The sequence below is a fragment of the Papio anubis genome, chromosome 6, assembly GCF_008728515.1.
Source record: "Papio anubis isolate 15944 chromosome 6, Panubis1.0, whole genome shotgun sequence".
NCBI lineage: Eukaryota > Metazoa > Chordata > Mammalia > Primates > Cercopithecidae > Papio > Papio anubis.
This window is the reverse complement of record NC_044981.1, coordinates 92,193,008-92,218,081: the sequence shown is the minus strand read 5'-3', so window position 1 is coordinate 92,218,081 and position 25,074 is coordinate 92,193,008. Positions and strand designations below refer to the sequence as shown.

At 40.2% G+C, this 25,074-nt stretch overlaps 1 protein-coding gene across 11 annotated transcripts in view; it reads right to left on the bottom strand.

Annotated features, from left to right (window-relative positions):
* The window catches only part of KLHL32 (kelch like family member 32), a 214,905-nt gene extending 189,872 nt beyond the window's left edge, over positions 1–25,033 (bottom strand). For 10 of the 11 annotated variants that reach the window (XR_004184570.1, XR_001901981.2, XM_003897934.5 and 7 more), the window contains exon 1: positions 24,538–25,033. The gene's annotated coding sequence lies outside the window, so the exon portion shown is untranslated. Of the gene's footprint in view, positions 1–21,978; positions 22,014–24,537 lie in introns of all 11 variants that reach the window. The other variant, XM_021936810.2, reaches the window with a different exon arrangement.
* Between the last annotated feature and the right edge of the window lie 41 nt (positions 25,034–25,074).

Below are 25,074 nucleotides of genomic sequence, written 5' to 3'. Positions count from 1 at the left end.
AATGTCCCTATTTTCACAGAACTTACATTCTAAGAAGAATAAACAGTAAATAGACAAACACTGCTAAAATGCATAAAACATTGTGATGTGATTAAGTCAACAGGTGTTTATTGAGTTGTCAGGGAGAGTCTCTGAAGAAATGAAATTAATCTAAAATCTTATGCAAATATCAAAATAATAAAAAAGATTTTAAAGTCGGAGATAAGAAAGTTTTCTACATTATGTTTTGTAATTTCAGAGATGTTTGAATTGCTACATGACTTTTTGGCATGAGTCAGAAAAGGAGGAGGAGAGTGGAGTATGTTTTCTTGGCTCAGTCAATAGGCTTGGGTGAGCCTGACAAGTGGGAGGATAAATCTCAGAGAGAATTGCGTGGGGGAGGTGGAGGGGAAAAAGGCTGTCAAATCCATCTCAGTGACTGAAGTCAAATCCTTCCTTCATAAATCCTAATTTTCCCAATGCACAAAATCTATGATCACATAATGTTTTTTAAAAAAGTATATTCTCTAACCAAGATATTATTGCCCTTTGTTATATCCTGTACCTAAAACTGCTAAATACTATTAGTGAAAGTAAAACTATCATGTTTATTTCATGAAGAAACAGACCCAAAGTATATCTTATGATTTCAATAACTGTATCACACACACAAAAAATAGACTTGCCCACATAACGACACACCTACATCACAAAATTTTTCTGTAGGTCTCAGGAATCATCTGATGTCTTGGTTGAATTTTTTCTCCACATTATTAAAAACAAAATATTTGGTCTCTCTGGAGAAATGTCTAGGAATACCAACTATGATGATGTACCAAGCAGAGGATACGAACCAAACCTCAAGTTTGACGTACAACGTGAAGTAACTTTCCCAAGATCACCAATCTAGTAAGTAGAATTAGAATCCAGGCAAGTCTGACTGAAATTCACACCCCTCATTGTACACTGTGCTGCCTCTAGCATTAGTAACACAGAATAGCTAGACTTCAGGGATTTTCCAGAGGGCAAAAACTCTCACAATTGCCCAATAACTTCTAAGTAACCTACAACAGACAATTTTCTGAAAAAATGTTCATTTCTCTTCTGGATCCTCTAAAATCTAGCCTTGGATTCCAGAAAGGCATCTAGCAAAACCAAACATTTAGGAGTATCATACAATTCATTTATTTATGCAAGGACCAGAAAGAAGTCCCTCTCAAGGATTTTCATGAAAAGGACACTGTGTAGTATCCTTTTGGCATAAGATAAGAGTGCAAACTTTGTAATCAAATTGCCTAGTTTCAAATCCCCACCCACTACCAGTGTGACAAGTACTTAATTCCTCTCTGCCTCAGTTTCTTCATTCTATAAAATGTGATTAATATAATACTATTTACCTCACAGCATGTTTATAAGAGTTTAATGAGTCAATATAATTACTAAGAACAATGCAAAGAGCATAAAATCCATGAAAGTTTTAATCATTATTATTCCAGAGTACAAAAGGCAATATACCTTCCCATCTGTATTCCCAAATTACCATCTCTGTATATACTGAGGTTTACCATCAATGAAAGCATCAGAGAAGTGATGTGATAACCCTGTAAAGATGCTTAGAAGACATTGCTCATGATATCTATCACAGTGTCTTTTTCATGAGAATCCTTGAGAGGGATTTATTTTTGGTCCTAGTATAAAGAAATAAATTGTATTTATGCTCCTAACATGTGGTTGTATCTTATTTATGTTAAAATAAAAACTTTAGACAAATTAAATATAACAGAGTTTATTTGAGCAATGAACAATTCATGAATTGGGCATCACTTGGAACCAGAGGAGGTTCAGAGAACTCAGCTGTGCAATGTGAGCTGCAGGCTCACATAGGCTGAATGCAGAAGCAAAACTAAGAAATTACTTGATTGGCTGCAGTTGGGTGTTTGTCTTATTGGATACGATTGGTGGAAAGTCCCTAGTTAGTGGTTAGTTGATGATTTCAGCTGATTATGTTTGTTTCATTTTACTATTAACACTGGTAAACTTCGTTTACTTAGGTAGGAACCCAAGGTGCTGGAGCCATCTCAGCCTAATGGCCTCCCAAATAAATTTCTTTTAACATTTATAAATGCTTTAAATCAAGAAACTAACCAAGCTGCTTTTTTCACAATGACTACTAAGGAAGTTTAGAATTAAATATGCACCCACTCTTAAGTATATAGAACTCAACATTTTTCTACTATTCACAGCTCATTTTATGGCCATTCCCTTTCTTTTTCTTTTACCAGTCATTTCTCATTTGTTAACCCTTACACTTTTTTTCCGCTAAGTAACCAGAGTATAAAACAATCAGCCAATCTAGAGGAATAGAAAAGGGAAAGATGGGAATATATGAGCTGTTATCTCATTAGGATCTACTTTAGGGACTAGTTGGAGCAGGATTGGCACAAACGGCAAAAACATAAGGTGAAAATTACAAATTCAGAAGTGGCCTGCCACTACCATACTTTCTCCCATACTTTGTCCAATTATCAATATTATAAAATAATTATCCAGACCCCTGTTCCTCAGTACCTATTCCTCACGAAACAATTACAATAATTCCTAGCTCACAGCAGTGAAGTGACAGATTCTTGACTAAAGAATCAACAAGTCATTATTTAGTGGTCACCATATCCAGGCACTTCTAGGTTACTGGGACATATCAGTGAACAGAACAGATAAAATGCCTGCCCTGTGGAGCTAACTTTCTACACAAGAAGACAGATAAACAATAAACGTGGCAAATAAGTAAGTGATATGGTGTGCCATGAGATAATAAGTGCTTTAAAACACTGAGCAACATAAATGGGATCCAGATGAAGGATTCATGTTAAAAAATTCTTTTACCAGAAACTGAAAATAGATATTACATATCTATTCTGAATGGTTAGATTGGTCTAAAAGCAGATATCACTTAAAACAAAACATTTAAAATATTTTTGTTCTAAATAAACTCATATTTTAAATATCCAAAAGCTTACTAATCCTGTTGATACGTCTTTGGTAAAATGAATAATTTTCCATGAAACAAGATGAATCTCATCTTATCATTCGTGTAAACCCTTATATTCCAGCCATTTAAGTGAAAGCTAAGACCCCAGAAAACGTTAAAAACCATTCCTTATCTGGCCTTACACCCCACACCCATAACTGCAGAAACTTCAACTACACAAGGAAGACCAGCTCCTCAGTTCCAGGGTTTATCTCACTGACTCTCAAAACCATAATCACCCTGTCAGCCTCCACATTATCGTTATTTCACTCTGTACAACAATGCCAGCCTCTGAATCTACTGATGTAGACACCAAAGGGGCCCAGGTTCATGCCAAAAGCACTGAACCTGGCTCTAAAGCCTGTAACTCCCCCAGAAAGCCACCAACCACTTCTCTGAAGACACTGTCCAAGAATGCCATTTCCTACAATGACCAAAATTTGAAGTGCCAGTGCTGCCCAAGTCACCAACGTTGTGCACTCAGGATCCCGTAGGGGTTTGAGGAAAACAATGCTTAACATTTTTTTCCCTACTGTTTTTGATGTACCTCTCTCTTTCTAGGGCTTGGTCTTGAGTCTGAGTGGACCTGGGCGAAGGGACGATTGAGTGGTAGACACTGTGCTGCACTTGGAAATAAAACCTTTGCTCTGACGCTGGCCCACTGGGCTAGAACTAAGTGTGTGCACCTTTATTCTCTCCACAAGGTCTGTGATCTCTGAAAGGGCTTACCCCACAGGCATGCCCCAATCTTAGGATCCAGGCTGGGATTTCTGCTCTAAGGGAGTTGGATGTGGTTTTCCAACTCTTCAAAAGAAGCATGGTTGTGAGTTATGTGGCATCATGGTAAGCAACAGAAAGTGTTAGTATTAGCCCTGCCATGCACTATCCACAATTAGCATGAAGGGCTGGCACAGTCATGTCCTAGGATTAAATGATGATGTTTAAAAACAACAATAAATAAAAACGAAGTAACGGAAGCTGCATCCAACCTCTCAAGGAAATGCTTCTCAAATTAAAACAAAAATATTTTAAGTAGTTCATGACAAGAGACCTAGAAATTCAGCACAGCACATTGGAATTATCTCATAAATGGCAGAAGTCACACACTTCAATCATCTATAAAAATAAAGAGTTGTCAAAGTCATGTTATACTCTTAGAATCATAAATTTAAGAGTAAAGATGATCATTCTTCCAATAAAGAAAAGCTCTGTAAGTCCATGAAAAGCTCTTTTCCTTCCTACAACTGTTTGTTCTTCAATGAAGAGTGGATTCAGAAGATTCCACCAAAGAAGACAGTATTTCTTTTATTTTCCCAAGTACAGCAAGGCTATGGTGTATAGTTTACTGCCACTTCACAGATTTGGAAAGTGTTGTGAAGTCACCGACAAATCTCTTCTTCTAACCTCACAACTTATCACTCATGTAATCTGAGCAAGTAATACAGCCTTTCTGAGCCAACATTTATTTCTCCATTAAGACAGGGGTAAACCTACATCCTCCACAATACTTTTGTTAAGACTAAATGACATGATGAGTTTGCAAGTACTTCCTAAACTATGAAGTACAATATGAACATATAGCATCATCAAACTCTTTCTACTACCATGGCAGATGAGGCCATGGTAGTCGAATATTAAGTTATTAAGTTATGTTAAAAACTTGAGAAATCTAATAAAACTAATTTGTTTCCTGCAAACAGCACTCCTTAGGATCATATTACCTAGGTCTATTGTAAAGAAACTTAAAAACAACTGTTTAAACTAGAGAAAGTCCATCATCCTTGCATAGTATTTTAAGCCAGAATATCTGAATAAAGCAAGAACAAATATTTTATTCTTGCCCGGGCTATTTTAGATACTGCCTTTTATTCTGATACCTTGAATTCATGCATGCCTCATAGGTAACATTTTAAATTATTTAAACACAAGTTAATATTACTGGTGTCAGTACAATCAGTAATTACCGTCTTAATAATCACAGGCATCTAATTCCAGCTGCTCCCATCTTTGATATAACGATGAGCAACAGCCTGGAGGACAAGAACTGACAGGGAACGAATACAGCTGGGGGTCAAATTAATGCTGGCGGTGAACTAGCTTTCAGTGAGAGGCACATGCTGAAAAATGAGACCGCGGGTTGAGAAGGAATTAATGTCCTGAGAGTTTTGTACAAAATAAAATATTTTCTGAACATGAGAACAGCTTTTGAATCTAGATCTGAAGAAGCTGGCTAAATAAATCATACCTCCAACAACCTTCTTTTCAGTAATTATAAAAAGAATGCATCTGCACACTCGTTCCCCTGCCAGATATGACTTTTCCCTTCCCCAGATGGCTGGGGCAAGTGTCTGTGCATATGGCAAAAGAAAAAAGCAGGAAGCTCAAAGTGTTTAACTGGAAAAGGAAGCAGTGAAGGCTTATGAAATGTGTTTGTGCGAGGCACTATAGGGGCCATAAAGACAAAGAAGAGCAACTAGTAAAGACAAGACCTCAGAGACCTGGGTCCTGGTCGCGGCTCTGCTACTAAGGTTTTTGCTGGCCAAGCCAGTTTGTTTCCCTGGGCTTCTGCTTTCTCATACAAAATGCGGAGGAATCCAACTAAATCAGTTTGTGGGAGAGTTCTTTGCAGCTGATGTGAAGTTATCCAACATCGGGGGTCAGCAGTAATAAGTAAAACAGGTGTCAGCCTATGTGTGGGTGAGAAATCTCCTTGGTAGAACAGTATAGTTTTTTTCACTTCTTCCTGGAAATAGAAGTAAATATATTACCGCACAGGTCTTGAGTGAATGACACCAAGAGACCAACCCTTTAAGAGCTGGTTCTAGAGGAATATGAACTCTGCATTTACCATAAGCCAAATCCATTTTGAGGAAAAGAATAATGGCCCTATCACAGTCCTTTACCCCAGGATAGGTGTTGTGAGAATGTATATGTGTATGCATAGGCATGTGTGTGGATGTATGTGTATATATGTGTGTGCATATGTGTCTACGTCCTGGTGTGTGTATGTGTGTATATGTATGTGCATATATGTGTATACATACAGATAGGGGGTGTGTGTGTGTGTGTGTAGAGGGAGCCTGAACCATCCATCTCATTTCTCTTTCCCTTTTAGCCTACAGTCCCTCCTCTAAATCTGTAGCCCTGAACGCTTAATTTAATTTTTAACCATGGCATGTGGGCAAGAGAGAGGTGAAACAGGTTGTCTACACATTACTCAGGCTTGATGGCAAGCCACTCTGCCACAAGGGGTGATTCTTTGCAGAATGAGGACAATAAAAACTAGAGATGGAGGCAGAAAGGGAGGTGGTGGCATCAGAATAACCTGGGGAAAGTCTTTTTCAATCTCTCTATGCTTTCTCCCCTCTCTCTTCTTCCTTGAGAATCTAATATGATCCTGAAGGGATATTCTGAATCACACACACACACACACACACACACACACACACACACACACACACCCCACAGCTGCAGCAAGTCACTGCTATTGATTTCCTGAAGTGGGATAAAAGATAGAGGATTTCAATGCTAATGTCCTTTCCAGCCCTTACATTTTAAGACACAGCTTCTATCATTCATATACTTTCAAATTAAGAAAACACACATAAAATAACCAGAGAACAACAAAAGGTAACTCTCCACAGCTAAATGACAGAGTAGATGAAGATGTCTAGAACAAGGGAAATTATTGTACAGTAGAGCTAATCAGGAACAGTTTCATGGAGGAAATGGGTATTGAGCACAGACGGCTTGATGCACAGATTTTGGACTGAGATCGAGGTGAAGAAGCATGCTGGGGATCTGGCAGGTGTGAGGTGGCAGGAGTAGCTGGAAAGGATGGTGAGGGGGACAGCAGTAGTACGGGGGCAGCACCAGACTAGGCTGACCCAGACAAGTGGGGCCAGCAGATCTTGGGCTGCAAAAGGCAGCGAAGCCTAAGCTAACAAACAGTGACTGTGGAGTAACCGCTGGCTGTAAAGCAGGAGAATGTCTGAGCAACACATGTGCTTCAGGGAACTCTTTCAGATCACAGCCCAGGATAGTTAAGAACAGAGGGTTTTAACGGGGTTCCACAAAGAGACCTTACCTAAGTTACTATATATACAGTACATATGCCAATCTTTTTCTGCATTCTTTCTCTGAGACCATATTCATACATGCCTTTTGCACAGGAATAAGGATCTGGACCATTTATTCTATTCTCAAAAAGTTATGAGACAACCAATTTCTGCACCTGACCCGTCATCCCAATTACACACAACAGAGAAAATGTAAGAGTTCAGAAGAAAGTATTCCAAATTGTTCTTGGGGGTCTTCTCATTGCTTAGATGGAACAGATCAGTAAAGGATAAATCACAGAAAAAAAACAGCTACGTGACACCAACCAAGGTGATCCTTGTGCAGCAGGGAACCTCTTGTGCAGCAGAGGCTCCAGAGGGGAAGCTTGAGAGGATACTTTCTCAGGCTCACTTTTTCAAGAGTGGTGTAAGAGGGGCTTTCGTGGATTACGTGAAGTTGACTACAACATCTAGTCTTACCTGAATCATATCAAACCTCTTCTGCTTAATAAAACCAATGCTTCTCAGAGCTATTATTTCATTTGACTAAAATGTAAGTCACTCAGGAAACTTATTTAAGAATTAAATCAGATTAAGTATGGCTAATTCTTAATGGGAATAACAACAGGTTTTCAGAAAATACATGATAAGTAAGAATCATGATATCTCTTAAATCAAATATCAAAATGCATGTTTGTTTCACCACTTCCTAGAGAGAAGTCTTAGTATTTGTAGCAATTTGTTAGGAATATTTCTCAAAGTTAATATTTTTGAAACTAGTGCCAACCCAGGTGGAAAGAACAAAATATTCCTTTTTCAGGATGAGTTTGTGTCCTTTGTAGGGACACGGATGCAGCTGGAAACCATCATTCTCAGCAAACTATCGCAAGAACAGAAAACCAAACACCGCATGTTCTTACTCATAGGTGGGAACTGAACAATGAGATCACTTGGACTCAGGAAGGGGAACATCACACACCGGGGCCTATTATGGGGAGGGGGGAAGGGGGATGGATTGCATTGGGAGTTATACCTGATGTAAATGGGTTGATGGGTGCTGACGAGTTAATGGGTGCAGCACACCAACATGGCACAAGTATACATATGTAACAAACCTGCACGTTATGCACATGTACCGTAGAACTTAAAGTATAAAAAAGAAAAAAAAAATTCCTTTTTCACTATCTTTATTAAAGTAGTGCTGACTTGAACATGCAAATCATAGAAGTTACACCTTTTAAAGCATTTTCAAGGAAATTTATTTTTTAAAATTTCAACCTTGTAAACCCTTGAAAAGACTTGAAAATTTGTTTACAAAAGTACAAAGGAAGAAATAATGGCTCAGAAAGACTAATGAGCTATCAGTGCCACTCTACGGTAAATCCTAAGGTGTTAATTATCTGATTTCCAGGAGGCTTCTTACCCTGAGGTATGCTTGATTTTTGAAGGACTATGCACTTCAAGTTTCTATTTTTGATCTGTACATTTCACATCATCTATTACGCTTTCCATTCTCTGAATTCCAACAATTTGTACCTGTGTTAGTGATGCTTACCTTATGCCTACATCACAATTATGGGTGTATTATTGTTGTATTTTTCCTCTCTGCTGTTCTGCGAATGTATTCAGGGCATGGAGCGCCTCTCACCTCACTTCTATATACAGCATCCAATAAAGTCTGCTAAATGAATGAGTATACAGCATTTAGAGAGTAAGCACGAATCTTACTACAAAGTCTGGTGTGCAAGAAACTGTTCATTTGCCTTTTTTCTGTAACTCGGCTTATTATCTGTTCTACCAGTTGGGAAGCTCTGCCTTCTTGGGGCTGCTTAAGCAGGGCTATAGTATGGTTCTGGGATTTAGTGCAGTGGCATAGTAATGAGGTCTGGGCTGCAGGCTGCCTTTGGTCTCTGAGTCACCATGCATGCTTTATCTTGACCAACATCAAATTCAGTTGTCACTTTCACTCCTCTACTTTTTGGATATCAGCAGCATTCCACATCAGTAAATGCTCTCTCCTTCAATCACACCACTGCATTGGCTTCTACGATTCCAGTCTCTCCTGGTTTTCTTCCTTCCTCTCTGGCTACACTTGTTTTTTTTTTTTTTTTTTTTTTTTTCTTCCTTTTTGCTTATCCCTCTCTACCTAATCATTAAGAGTTACAGTTCCTTGAGATTTAATTGATCTACTCTATCCCTAGGCAATTTCAATCTCAATCAAAAATCATATTATGGGTCCAATGTTTTCTATGAGCTCCAAACATATAAGAACCTATGTAATATCTTCATTTCAACATCCTAAAGACAGCTCAAATTTAATATTGCCATAACCACACAGCTGTATGGATTAGTACTATAACCCATACAAACGGCACCAACATTAATGCAGTTGCGTGGAATGTTACCTTCACACTTGCAGTTGTATAGAATGACACCTCCACCTGCGCACATGTAGGAGTCATCAGGTTTCTCTTCCCTTACCCTCAATATTCGATCCAGCAGCAGGCCCTGAAAATTTTACCTCCTGAGTTGTCCTTAGTCAATTTATCTCCTTCTCTATTCCCACCTCCCTAGGCTAAGCTACTTTTGATCGGAATCAGATCAATGGACTCCAGTGCCCTCCTATTCTGATTACTGTTCCCCTGTAATCAGATCTCATCTTAGCCTTCCACTTCCTGCCACTCCATCATTACAATTGTTCCTCAATGGCTTCTCGGCATTTCTGATAAAGATAGATATCTTTATAGGCCCGCGGTCCTTCTCTTACTGTCCTCCAGCACATTTCCCCCTTCACTGCCCTTGGCTCTCTGCACCCCACTCTACCTTGTTGACACCGTGTTTCCCCCTAGGATTTTTTCCCATTACTTGAAACACTCTCCAACCCCTCCCTTTCGCCTCACTGATGCCTCATGTCCTTCAAACCCCCTTAGGGAAGGCTTCCTCATCCGCCTCCAGAGCAGGTCAAAGCTCCCCACTTTATACTTTTCACAATGCCATGAACCTCTCCTCCTCAGCACTTAGTTCTATTGTAATCTCACTTTCATTTGTGAGACCATGAGATGAATGCTTCCAATAGAGTGTCAGCTCAGAGATGACAAGTTCCTGTCTTCCTCGCCACTGACTCATCAGCCGTTGGCATAATGCCTGACACTTGACAGATGCCCAGTAACTGTGTGCCGAATGAGCATTCTTTACAGAGTAAAACAGTATTCCTGAGAAAACTGGCAATGCTTTTATAAGCAAAAACACCAACGGCAGCTGTAAGAAGCTATAACAACACGGAAGACTCCGGTGTTTTCTAACTTTCATCTTGCAATGACAGCATGGCAGGAAAAGGGGAGGGGCGGGTCACACAAGCCAATAAGGTGTGGCCCATGTCTCACAGCTGTTTGCTAGCTTTAGAGACTGAGTACTGGAAAATGTAGACGGTGGTCAAAAAAGACTGCCTACATTCACATTACCCTACACCCATAGAGCAGTAATCCTGGGAAGAAAGGCCTGCTGTCCTCAGAGAAAGGGGAGCAACCATTAGCTTCCCGGGCCCTTGAAGTTCACTTTAGAATAATCATAACAATCAATAACAAAAACGTACTGGGTGCTGACTCTGTGTCAGGCACTGGACAATGAAACTTACATACATCATTGCATGTGGGTCACATGATTATACTGCAGGGTGGGTGTAACTGTCCCTAGAGCACAATACTGGGGTTCAAAGAAATAAGTAACTTTCCTAAGACTAAATAACTCGTATATGAAAGAACCGGGATTCAAGCTTAGGCCTGTCTATTTCCAAATCCATTCCATCTATGTATTCCCTGGTGCTGCTCCTGCTGCAGGAAGAAAGAAAGGAAGCTACAAGCAGCCAAAGCCCACTGGCTGTGGAGGAGGCCAGCGGCTAGTGAACAGTGTGGTCCACAGGCAGCCTTAACACCACTGGTCATCAGGGAGGACCAGAGCAAACAGAAGCAGCAATAGCAGCACAGAGAATGCCGATGAGGTATCAGCAGGACACGAGAAGCATGTGGGAAGGCTGGAGCCCAGAAGCGAAGGTGTCCACTGTGGGGCCCAGCCCTGCCCCAGTACCAGCGCCCCCAGGACCCTCCAGCAGGGAACAACAGTGGACCTAGTGGAAGTGAAGTCTGGTCCTGATGCTGGTGCACCTGAACCATACATGTTTTGTTTTATTTTCTACTATGGAATTATCTTGTAACTATAACTTCACAACACTGGTGGCCAGAGACACCCTTGGTAAATATACAGCAAATTTGGAGCTGTGATGCTTTGAGAATAACAGATTTAGGAAAACATACACAGATAAGTTACCAGATTTCTTCAAATAATCAACTCTTAGGGGCCTTAAGGGTTTTTCTGTTTGTTTGTTTGTTTGTTTTAAATTATTCATTACTTGACAAAGAGGCTTAGGAATCAGAAATACATAACACTAAAGGTTGTCAAGGAATCGATATTTCCTGAGAGTGTGTTTATTTACAGAGTCTGAGAAAGAGACACAGTTCACATTGGGAAGAATTAGAAGGCAGGTGGAGAAATGCTTTTTGAGACCAATCAAGCCACGGGTCTTCAAAGGTTGCCAGAAGTTTTTAGAAAGGAGAGTGACACGATGGAAGCCACATCTCTAAAGATACTAGTGACAGCTGTCCCTAGGAAGTGACAGAAGGATAAAGAAAGTGGCACAGGGAAGCTGTAAGGAAGCTGAAGGCAGAAGAGCAGCTGTGAGGACAGAGGGTAGAGGAGGACACCTGAGGAAGTGGAAGGAGAGGCTGAGAGCCCCTGATAACCGAATATTGAGGCAGGAGTACACATTGATTCCATGTTCTCCTCCATAACTGAATGAAGAAATCACGGAATCATTCATTAATAGAAAACGTGTGAGGAGTCAGCTCATCTCCCTGAGGAGGACGGGGCAGTGGAGGCGCACCCAGAGAACCTCAGGATTGTTGCCCGACAGACATACACAGATGGAGCACAGGCACCCCTACATCTCTCTCCCATTTCTGTCCAACTTCCCCCATGTCCTGACACTGGTTATCTGCAAATAAGTGCACATACACAAGAAATAGGATAATATCCAAATTTTACACAAATATGCAGCTCCTTCATCTTTTGGACCACACATGCTAAACACTAAGCAAATAAGACAAATACATCATAGTCTAGAAAAAGCAAAGGTATAGATGTAGAAGCACACCAGAGGTTACCTATGATGGAGAGGGGGTGGGGAATAACTGCAAATGGGCATGAGGGAACATTTTGGGGTGACAGAAATGTTCTAAAACTGGATTGTGTTGGTGGCTACAGAACGCTATACATTTGCTACAAACTACTGAACTGTACACACTTACAATGGGTGAACTTTAATGATATGTCAGTTTTCCCTCAGTAAAACCGTTTTTGTTTGTTTGTTTGTTTGTTTGTTTTTAATTGGTAAGAGCTATGGGGAAAAAAAAATACAGGTTAAGATGAATTGAGAGTGAAGGGGTTGGGGTGGTAGGCAGGTTGCAATTTTAAGCACAGTGATCACAGTGGGCTTCATTAAGAAAGTGACATTTGAGCAAAGACCTGAAGGAGGTAAGACAGTGCGCCTGCGGGTAGGCAGGTGGCAGGGCATTCCAGGTCGACGGTATTACCAACTGTGAGACACCAGTTCTAAGGCAGGAATGGGCAAGGCAATGGGAGATAAGAGGGGGTAGATGGTATACAGGGTCTGGTTCTTGGGATGGAAGCTGCTGCAGTTTTGGGCAAAGAAATATAGCCTCATTCAGGTTTTAAAATAAAAACTTTGGCTGCTGTGTTGAGAACAGTCTATAGGAGGCAAAGAAGACCTTCTGGGGATCTACTGCAATGATTTAAACAACAGGTAATGTTGACTGGGACGAGAATGGTAGTGGGAAGTGGTGACATATGGTCAGATTCTGGGTATACTTTGAAGGTAGAGCCAACAGAATTTCCTGACTGTTTGGATGTAAGTTGTGAGAGAAAGACGCTAAGGATGTTTCCAAGGTTTGGGTGCTGAACAACCAAAAATGAGAAGGCTCTGAATGAGGTAGGCTTGAAGGAAAAATAATTGTAAAGCATGTATAGGGAACTATGCTACTAAGTTCTATGTGCCAAATCATTTCACATTCTTTGGGTGACTTTTTTAAAGGCTTCCTTCACTATAAGGTAGGTTTCCTTCCAATACATTGATTAGTTAAGATACTTTAGAGAAATGAATGGTCATGCAAATGTAGACATGTCTATTTAAAATCCTGATTCTTAGCATTCTTTATCCTTAGTCATTGGATTGCAGAATATCTCATTTCTTAAATTATTTCTTAATTATATTCCTAGTGACATTAGACTTAGCCTGCCTATAAAGGTCCTACTGCTGGCCCCAGCCAACCAACAAAAAGTACAGTGACACCAAAGGCAGTCAGTCACTCCTGAGTGATTCTCTTAAAGGGACAGGCTGAGCTGAGAAAAGGCCCTATCAATGTTGGGATATAGTAATAAAATCCACGTCCTATCTCAGAGCAAATTCAAGAAGCACCACATAGAAGGACCAAAATTCAAGGCCAGTCTATCTTGAGATTTATTTCTCCTTAGGAGAAACTGTGAAGAGATGGAGTAGGAAAAGGTCATATCCTTGTATAGAGATTTAAATAAATATGTACTGTCATTTCCTGACGTAAAATAGAGATTTTTCTTTCTTTGAATTCTACATTTACATAGATTTGGTTCCTTCTTATTTATTCTGCACATTTGGTCACTGGACTTCTCTATGCAGTCATTATCATTAATATACAAGTTAGAAATACACATTAGACTCAGCAGCTGTGCCCAAGGCTATTACTCCCTATAATTTGGCACAGATGGCCAAAGAGATGATTTTGGCAGGATGGTCCAATACTAACCACCCAATGAGGCTGCAACTTCAAAATCAATTGATGATAGACGTGGTTTCACAGTTAATGTTCCCTCTTTCCTCCTGGACCCCTCCTCTTTTCCTTGACAAAAAAGGCAGAAGAGTCCAGCCAAAATCTAATTTGCCAAAGTTCCACAGACAGCATTTACCTTACTTTATAGGGGTGAAAAGGTAACTTGATAAAACAATTCTAGTCCTGAAATGGTCATTCTTCAGGTCAAAAGACTTTTTCTTCAAGTCAAAAATATTATTAAGCATTAAAAAGTTTCCTGCAATAGGAATTAAGTAGGCTTGTACCTAACTCAGTATCAGAAAACCATCATAATGGTCAATAATAATTAAATTGCCACAGACAGGTAAACCTAAGTATGAGGTCTGCCTTTCTCTCAGCTAGTCACACACCACAAAATGAATTCTCTTAAAATTACAATTAAGCACATCCAATCATGCATAACCTTGATCATTTTTGTAGATGTCGGCAATTCATTTATGCCTTTCAAGTTGTCTAATGGCAAGGTTTTTTTTCTTCTTCTCTGTATCCTGGTGCTTAACAATTGCATATCTCCTCAAAATACCTAATATTCAAAAGCACATTTTGAGCCTTCCCAAAAATAAAGATCAAGCTACAATTTGAAACTGTAGCCTCTCTGCTCCTCAAATCCTGCTGTATCCATACTATCCTACAGCAGTTCACTACCAACCTGTTAATCAATGACTCATAAGATTTCATCCACAGTGGAAATGGCATTCTCCAGTTGGCTTACATAATGCCATGTAATCACTATCAATGCTCTAAATCTAAAAAGATATAAAATAAAAACACACCTAGTTTTATCTTACGCAGAAATGTATGTTATTAATCAACCGAAGTGCCATATGGACAACTATGAGGATATTAGCTGCTCTCTGCAGCAATCTGCCTAATTAGTTGTACACAGATTTTAGTAGAAAATGATAACTTCCGTTTTGGTAGTAAAGATGTTAATCACACATCAAGACTTCTACCCAGACAGGGCACCTGGTTGGTAGAGAATTGTCTGTGTTGTTTAAATGTCCACTGAGTATCTGGAGAGCAGTGACCTCAGAACTGATTTAACCTGCTATTTTTTGTTGTTGTTAAGTGTGAATGACAAGAAAGCTGAGGCCCAGATCCAGATGGTCTGGCTGGTCCTTGGAAGGTGGGAATAAGAAGCAGAGTGTGAGCAGTTCACTGCACTCTAGACCACATCTCCCAAAGTAGACCTGTCACCATAATCAGTCAACGGGAGTTTCTTAATACACAAATGTCTCAGTACTAATGCAGATTCTCACACACTAAGTATAGAAGATCCAGTAATCTATATTTTTGAAACAATCTCAGGTCATTCTGAGGACCAGCCTGGTTGCAAACCTCTAGAGTGCACATATTTGCAGGACAGTGGTAAATATATGATTTTCTGATGCAAAGTCCTACAATGCCCAATCAAAACCAATACCAGAGCACTCTTAATACAAATAAAGTACTTAACGTATCTAATTTTATCTCATGGATGACAATGTGAGAAAAGTGAGATTCTTTGTGTTATCCCAATTTATACAGAAGGAGACTTAGGCACAGAGTTCTGAAGTCAAGGTAACTCCCTACAGAGTGAAAACTCAAGGAAACTGATTCCGCCTGCCTTTGCTCTCCCAATCCACTTACTGTGTCGACCCCTAGCCTAACCGTAATCCACAGAAACAGTAAGAGTGAGACATTTTCAATACTGATGTGTGACTTGAGCCACCGTAAGTGAGTGCTGCCTAAAGAAAAGGCCTTATTAACCCTGGCACTGTTCTTAGGAGGCCTCAAAACTGGCCAAAGAGGGACATGTGGCTGGTTCCTGGGAGATGACCCTTTGTCCCAGCTGAGATAATGGTGGGCACTACAGCATCACATAGAAAGACTCTCTCCTGAAACTGTCAATATGCTTCCATCCCTGAGCTCAACCGTGGAGCTCCAGATACAAAGGGGAGATGCATTACATCTAAGAACTAAGGAAATTCTTGAGAGTAATGATAACCTGTGTTTCTTAAACATCTTGGTCAACAGTTGGCCACTGATGTGAAGGGCTCACTTAATGCTGAGAGGCAAGAAGTCCTCTTTCCAAACTTGCCTTGTCCCTGCATCCAACAAAGGAGTCATACACCAATAGCTGCTGACTGAGGCACTCCAAGTTTCCACATGAACAAAGAATGGATGGCAACAGAATTCTGAAGCAATCACAGGATATAAATTTCCTGAAAGAGGTCAAAGTAGAGGAAGCAGAATTCCAAGAATACAATGCCCAAAAGGAAAAATTCAGTAATCAAGGCACATGTTTTGAGGGGTATGGGAATTTCATCCCTCATTAGGTCCAGGAGTAAAATATGTCGTTATTTTCAAAGGCTTTATGTAGGGGTGATGCTCCTGCACAGATAAACCATGTAACTAATTCCTCCTGTCCTAGTTCCACACTAGTGAAATCCTTAACCACTAAACCTTCAGCCACTAGGAAAATAATGTGCTGCCCAAAGAATTCCGCCCACATCTGCAAACCCCTTGGCAGTTACATATACAGAATATATTAATATTCGATGTTAAAGCAATTAAAATGTAATGACAATAATTAATTGCAGGCTTCTGATGGGTAACATTGATAAAAACAGCATGAAACACAGAAATAAAAAATTGGCAACTTGGTAAGGTACAGTGGCTCAGATCTATAATTCCAGCACTTTGGAAGGCCAAGGTGGAAGAATTGCTTGAGCCCAGGAGTTCGAGACCAGCCAGGGAAACATAGTGAGACACCCATCTCTACAAAAAAAATTTTTTTAAATGAGCTGGGTGTGGTGATACACACCTATAGTCCCAACTACAAGGGAGACTGAAGTGGTAGGATCGCTTGAGCCCAGAAGATTAAGGCTGCAATGAGCTGTGACGATACCACTGCACTCCAGCCTGAGTGACAGAGCGAGAATCTGTCTCAAAAAAAAGGAAAAAAAATGACAACTTTGTGAAACAGTACAAGGTGAGAGAAGGGAAACATCAGAAAACCCTATAGATGACACTAAGATTCACAAATCTTAGGGATTTCAGAAAAAAAGGCAAGTTAAATGCTGTATAGAAAGGCCTAAGGGCTGTGCATGAGTTTCTTAAATGACTTTTGCTCTATTAGGAGGTCCCATCTGTAGGTGATCTGGAATACCTCCAAGAAATGATAAATGGCTTTGGCCTAAAGCTAAAGAAGATAAGCTATGGCAAAATTAAATCAGATTGTAGGTAATTAATGTTTTTGTGGAAGAAAAAACAAAACATTGATTTCATATTTCTTTAGGCTTTGAAGTCTTAAAAAAAAAAAAAAAAAAAAACCCAGTCAGTTCTATCAGCTCAAGGACATCAAGCTAGGAAACACTAATGAAGCTTTACGCAGCCAAAGGGGCATCTGATTACATCTACACCACTGCCTATCACAAAAACAACATTTTGTTTAAAAAGAAAGTCTCCTTTCAGAAAATGTCAAGCAGAGTAGATGACGAAGCAAGTGAATGAGAGACTCTATCAAAATAAATCTCCTCCACTCAGATATCTATATCAATTATAAACCTAAATTTCCAAAATAATAACCATAACTATTGCTTGGGGAGTGGTTTAGAATAAACCGGTATCTTCACATTTAGAGTAGGCTTTTTTTTCGTAATGATTTTGTAACTGTGCTGGTCTGCGAATGTGATGCAGACACAAGACCTGGCACTGATGTCATCTCGGCTACCATATTTTTCAGCTGAGAATCTACACCTGACTATAATCAATCTCCATTACAAAACATTTTTTACCATATTCTTTTCTGGAGCCATAAAGAAATGAGTAAAGGATTTTCTGTCTTTAACAATCACAAAACTTGTCTTTCTTATTTGAGGCATCTCAAGTAATGTTACCAACGAGTAAAAATGCATCTGAATTATGAAATTGCACTATATCTTTATAAATACTGAAATATATAAATATATGCATACATGCATACCAGGTATAAGCAGAGCACATTTAGCACAAGAAAAAGTATTTTATTTAAGGACGTGCTTTATAATCCATTGTATGATGAAAACAGAGTTTAACTTGGTCTATGGGATCCTACAATATACTGCTCAGGCTAACTTCCTACAAGTGTGGTAGGCTGCTAGCAGTTCCTTCTGCTGTCTAGGTTCTCCCTAAGCCCACGGGCTGGGGGTGACTTTGCAAAGAGTCAAGTCATACTAATCTCATGTGCACTCCTGGGTCATCTAAAACCCACATGATATTTCAACACAGAAGAAGGAGTTGCTGGTGGGAACAGGGAATGAGTGAGGTCGTGGTGCAGAGAAAAAGAAAAAAATAGATTTAACTAGAAAGTATTCTGCTTGGGAAGATTTTAATCGTATCTGACTTGAAATTTGAGGAGTGTTTTTTTTTTTTTTAATCCTGGTGAGCTTTTGACCTTTCCATAAAATTTACATAATTCAGCATGAAGGGAAACTTCTAGTTGTCAAGAAAGATGTGGGCTCTAGAAATTGACCTTACAGAAAGGCTAAGAGGTCTGTACCCGCCAGGTACTTGATGCTGCCACTATTAATTCTATAGAGAACACAAGGGGCAGCTCTGTGCTTTTTGCAGATGTGGACCCCTGAAGAGATCCTATGATAGACCCCAGAGAGCTGCCTGGGTAGGAGGAAACTGACTGACCCTTCCTCCTTTTCCTTGTGACCAGGCTGATGCTCCAGGAGCTGCATAAAAGAGGGAAGAGTGGCTTGTCAGAGAGGAAAGACATCATTTGAGTCCAAGCTATGCATCCCTCTCCCTGGGAGAGCCCACGTAAGCAGCATACTGCATCACTAAAAGCTCCATAGCATAACTAGGGTAGCTCCACTCCAAGGTCTGCACACCAGATTAAGACATTTTACATGGCTCAGCAAATTTAAATGAATTCCACCATCATTTTGAGGAAGGCAAAGGAGTGGGGAAAGGAGAGGCAAAGGGAAGGAATTAATAAGTACTGAGATTTTATTATACACCAACATTGTACTAGATGTTTCTATGCATATCTTATTTAATCTTAAAACAACTCCATAATCTAGGTAACAGAATTCCCATTTTACAGATGAGGAAAATGAGAGCTAAGAGGGGATATGTAACTGCACTGTGAGTCACAGAACCAAGAAGTATCAGATTTACTATTCAAATCCAGGCTCCAGGGCTCAGGTTCTTCTGGTTGTGCCATGCTACCTTGCACTTTCAATTGTAGAACTAAAAATCATAAATAATAAGGTTTCTAAGTAATGATTTTAAATGAGGTATCAGAATTTGTGTCATAAAAAATTGCAAAATGCCTCCTCCACTGCTCTATTGTCTGTGCCATTAGCATCAAATATGTTCTCACTGAAGCAATCAGCTAGATGGGACTTCTTTTTCCATCAATATCTTGTATAACAAACTGGTTGTATCATCTGGGTGGGGAAGGGAGGGGGTAGCCCTGCTTCTAAGTAACTGGAACTGGCTCATCTGGCATGGAAAGCAGAATACATTATGCCTCAAATAAACATGTAGGAAAATGTTGTCAAGAGTCCATGAAAACTGCCAAAGACATTTCTTCTTCACTTAAAAATTATCTTATCAGGTTGGTGACTTCAACCTTGCAAGGGAAGAAGCTATTTTAGACAAATTTATAGCTTTCAATGCTTTTTGCCATATGTGGAACTAATCTGACTCCAAGTCAAGTCTGCAAAACTTTTTTTCTACATAGTTCGCTTAAAAATCTCACCAAAACTTATAGTGCCATATGTCAAAATCAAGTTAAATTAAATACATTAATGCATTGCAATGTGCATATGAAATAGGGAAAGAACAAAAGAAATATGAAGAAAGTTGAGCACTTCACATTGCTCAGCTCCTCTTAGGTAAAGATCTTGACAAGAAGGGCCTGGGAATGAAGGTTCTGATTAGAAATGCCAGGAAAAAGGTGAACAAAATGAATTCCATTTACTAATTCCCAACAAGACAGAAAGTAAAATGTTCTAGGATAAAGTCTTAAGTTCTACTCTACAAATTGGAAAACAATTCTGAAATAATAAGCAGTCATATAAGCAGAGAAGGGAAGTAAGACACTGCCTGACACAGAGACATAGCCACATCTATCTCTGCTGTCACCAAAAAGCCCCTTGTTTATTAAGAAAGATGGGCTCCTTACAGTATCATTTTTTCATAATATTTTCCATTACTTGCCAAATGTATCTGTGAAGAGCAAATCATCATAATTGGCTTATATTGTACTTGATAGGAATTAAAATCCCTTCAACTTTAAAGTAAATTTCTATCATGACAAATATCCCCAGTGCTAGACTCTAGCTATGTCGCCTTCGATTGTATTTCATCCTGTTACCTTGTGCTGAACATTCTAACAGGTAGCTCTCCCACCCAGTCACCAAAGATCTAGTACTTAAATGCAAGTCTCGCTCCCACTTGCTTGTCACATTTCTTTCATATCTATACTGATGTAATAAAAACATTGACCCAACCAGGATCAAGATTATAGTACATTTATCTGTCACCAAAGCCTTCTGTCTGCATTTGAGTATAGCTTTTCAAATGGTTAACATACACCCCACATTTTTCCTTTACTTGTCCCAAACATACGAGACTTCATCAAAAGTATATGCAACCTTAAAATCTGTATCTGTAAGAGCTTCCTTAGCCTCCAAGTCTATGACTCTTCTAGAAAAAAATAAGATTACATCTTTTATCATCTAATTTGCCAGAATCTTTTCCCATTATTGAAAATCCATATATTTATCCACTCCAAATGAATTTATATAAAATATGTGTATGCTTTTTCTATAGAAAAGTGATATCATGAGAAGAAATTATGTACCAGCCACCGAACATTAAAAATATAGACATGTCATCACGGTTTATGGGTATTTATCACGTGCCAGTCTCTGTATAGAGAATATAATATTGGTTTGTCCCTTGCCTTTATGTTCAGTCTTTTAGAAGAATCAGTACCACATTCTCCAGATTCTCCTCTATGGCTACAACTCTTCTCCTAGTCTCCCTCCTGAATTTGTCTTCCTCCATCCCCTCCCACCCATCCGCAGTTGCATCTTCTGCTGCACTCCGTCTTCGAGACCATAGTTCTTCCAAAGCTTTCATCACCCGCTCAGCTACAATAAGCTCATCAATATCAGGTATCACTAGCATCATCCTCTTAACCCACATTTCCAACAGACTGTCTGGTGGAGACTCCCATCTTTCAACAGCTATAAGGATTTTCATTTAATATAATCACACCCAGCCGTCAAGTTCCATCACTAATTCCCCTGCTACATAGGGACTGACCTGATCTCCACAATCAGAACACTTAAAAATTTTTCCCTGTGTCTGAGCTTCTACGGAATCTTATATTTCCATTGTAACATTTAACACATAACTCCCTCAAAATCACAATTATGTACATGTCTATAACCTGCATTAGATAACAGTTGAGAAGAAGGAATGTGAAGAGAGAAGAGCAGCTGAGGTTGCAAGATTTCTTTCATTGGTCCAATTGGACTTCGCAGTGTTAGATTTTCCATCTGTAAAATGGAAATAAGATGCCCAGTTTATAGAGTCACTGTGAAGCCAATATGGAAGTAGCTTGCTCACAGAAGAGCTCGAAAAGTGGACGCTGCCAGGAGCAGTGTGTTTGCTCTGAATCCTTGAGGGCAGAGACGGTATCTCCACAGCACTCAGCCAGGACTTTGTTAGAACATTACTAACACACACCTGCATAGCTCCTTACTAGGGGTGCAACATATTTCCACGAAAGGAAAACTGAAATGGCTTTATTTACTGTTAAAGCATCCTTCCAGAGGGGGATTTTAGAAGTCACTGTTCAAATCTTTTGGCTTTTCCTTTTAACTACACCCTCTCTGGATCCACCAAAGAGACAATGTAAATAAAATGACACTCCTTTCTGACTACTTACCTACTTCAGTGAAGTCCACTAGCATCTCTGTAGCTCTAGGAGAAACGGGAGAAAATGGCAGCTTCTTAAAATGTATTTACCTCACTACAAGATAGTTATTTAAGGAGTAAACATTTTATATACCAGCGTGCTGGGATTTAATGTCTCTGAGTTCCCACTTATGTTTTTGCTCCTTTGGCATCTTGCAGTATTCAGTGGTGGGTTTTAACTAATTACGTAACACTTTAATCAGACGTTTTCATTAAAGGCTCAGGATGCTCCATTTGCTGACCAATCCTACGTCTTCCTATAACAAGCACTCAACTTTTTTTACGGCAAGAAAAAAAACATTAAGCCAGGAACATAAGTTCTAAACTATAAATGCTTTTGTTTCACCAGATGCAAAAATTCCTATTTTGGAGCATTTCATGCTCTTTTATTTTCTGAGATATAAGAGAGAGATCTAGGAAACCTCAAAAAATTTTTGAACTAGTTTATTGAAGAACAAAGGTAGAGCATTTATTAGACTTTAATATTGAAATAAAAAACTGATCATTCGCAGTGATGGATGTATTTGTTCACATCAGTATTTTGTTAGAGAATAAAAACTTAAAATTGAGTGAGACCTCAGTAGTTATGGGTTGCTAACTAGCAGGCCACAGGCCAGATACGACCCAGATACATTTTTTAATGTGGTCCTTACAGTTTTTAAAATTAAGAATACCTCATATAAAAAATCTAGACGCTTCTGTTTTCCTTAAAAACCTGTCATGTTTTAGAGCCTGGACAATAACAATCAGCTACAGTGGAGTGGGAGCTGCCTCCTTACAGTGGTTTGCAAGTTCCAGAGGCCACAGTTCACGCTCCACTCCCTACCCTCTCTCCCACGTGTCTTCTCTAGGCCTGCCCCACTCCTTTATATCACTTGCCAGATCCCTGCACACATCTGAAACGCACACACAACTTTTTTTAAGGGCAAGGAGACTGGATCTAGAAAGGGCTTCCCTATTCACTAGCTGTGACCTTCAGCAAGGTTTGAGTCTTGGGTTCCTCAGCTTTAAATGGAAGGTAATTTATTGGCCTCAAAGGGTTGTTGTGAGGATTAAAAAAAGAAGTATATGAGAAGTGCTTTTTACACTGTAATGTAAAATGTTTGTCGTCATCATTCACCTCCCAATGCTCTGTGAGTTGCATAAATCCCCTCTATCTACCTCAGTCATTATTTGGCTTACTTGCTCCTCACATTATTTATTACACTTTCTATGACAGAGTTTAAAATCTACATTAGAAGAATTTGACTTATTTTCTTGTGTCATTTAACAAGAAGTAGAAAAGATGAACAAAGATCCAAGGAAAACAAAATGAATTCTTGAATACCAGTGGATCTTTACTGGGCCATTTGTTTGTGAGGGAGGCATGAAATTCGTGCAAAATGTAATTACTGGATTGCTGATGCCTTCAAGTACTGTGTTACAAGTTCACCCAATAGACACCTGAGGCCTCAAAACAAAACAAAACTGGTAGCCCAGGTATTAGGGGCTTCTGTGAAAGAGAAGCACTGACCTCTTCCATGGGCCTATCAGTGTTCTAGTAGAGGACCCAGTCCCATCAGAAAAAAACACAAAACAAAAACAACTGCACTTTCATATAAGCTCTCGTAAGCCATGGCACATATTTTATATCTATCTCTGTACATGTATAGAGATAAGACAGATCTTAAAAAAAATCAATAAGAGATTTTAAAGAAAACAGAATCTTCTCAGAAATGAGCAGAGGTGCAGAAAACTGCGCTTCAATACTGATGCAGGGGATATAAAAATGCTAGCAAAGATGTATGTCATGAATGCTACCTTCTTACGTTACAAATTCACAAACATGTATTCCTGTTCTGCTTAATTCACAACAGAAGCTCATCCTTGTGTGGGGAACCACAATTAAAACATCTGCTTTTAACTTAAAATAACCACGACTAAGTAAATTGCAAAATAAAACTGGAAATAGAGGGGAAGAAGGGATCTAAACCGGAGTCAGCTTTCTTTATAAGATCACCAAAATGGGAGTAAATTATGATTCAAGACACAATCCGTTGAAAAATTCATCTGACGAATCCTTTTTAAAGCATACCATATAGTGCAATTACGGCTTTTCTTGAAGTTGAATGAAACCTCCACCTGAATACAGATTAACGAATGCCAAATTACCACAAGGTCCTCAGTATATATTTTATTTTAAATATAAAAATAAATAACAGCATCATTTAAGAAACCAGTTCTTTCAATAGATGTCCCAGGGCTGATGTTTAAGCAAGTCTCCTTGGCAACCAAGGAGCACAGTACATATTGGGCTGTGGGGGGGGGGGGGGGGGGGCGGGGGAAGGGAAGAAGTGGGGAGCGACTCCAGGGCTGGCAGCATAAGTAATCTGAGTAGTGGCTGCTCCCGTTAGACGACACGGGCAGAGGCTGCATGGGCTGCAAGCCCCTGAAATGTCAACTCCGGGTCTGCCCCCACTGGCGCACCAGCAGCCTCCCACCCTCTTCCTCGGGTCTGCAGAACAGGTTACAAGGAGAGAGACTGGCTTACCCGATGGGGTGAGCGGTCTGCTGGGTTAGGTGCCCGAGACGGCAGCGCAGGCACCGGCCTCTCCTTGATGCACAATGGCTCTGCTTCGCCCCACGATGCTGAGGTTAAGAGAACCCGCAGTAGCTTCGCTCTGCTGGTTCAGGGATGCAGTAGTGAAGACGAGCGTCCTACAGTGTTTGTGTGTGCAAAAGTGTGTGTGTGTGCCTGCGTGCATATGTGTGCGCGCGAGTGCCTGCGCGCTCCCAGACTGTCGCGCGGGGAAACTGCTCCCTAGTAAATAAAAAGCTCTAGCCAGCACTGCAGGTGGCACGTCCCGCTAGCTCCGCCCCAGGCGGTCGCGTCAGACTGGAGACGCACCTTGGCACCCCCGGGGCGGGTTCAGACGCCACAGGGCTCCGCCTCCTCCCGCCTTCAGCGAGCCCGCGCGCTCGCTTCCCCTCCCCCTTCCCTGCGATCCCGCGCATATCCCTTCCCTGCCCGGCGCTCAACGCCGCCGCCAGCCGCCAGCAAGCTCGCTCCCCCGCCGCCCCCCGCCCC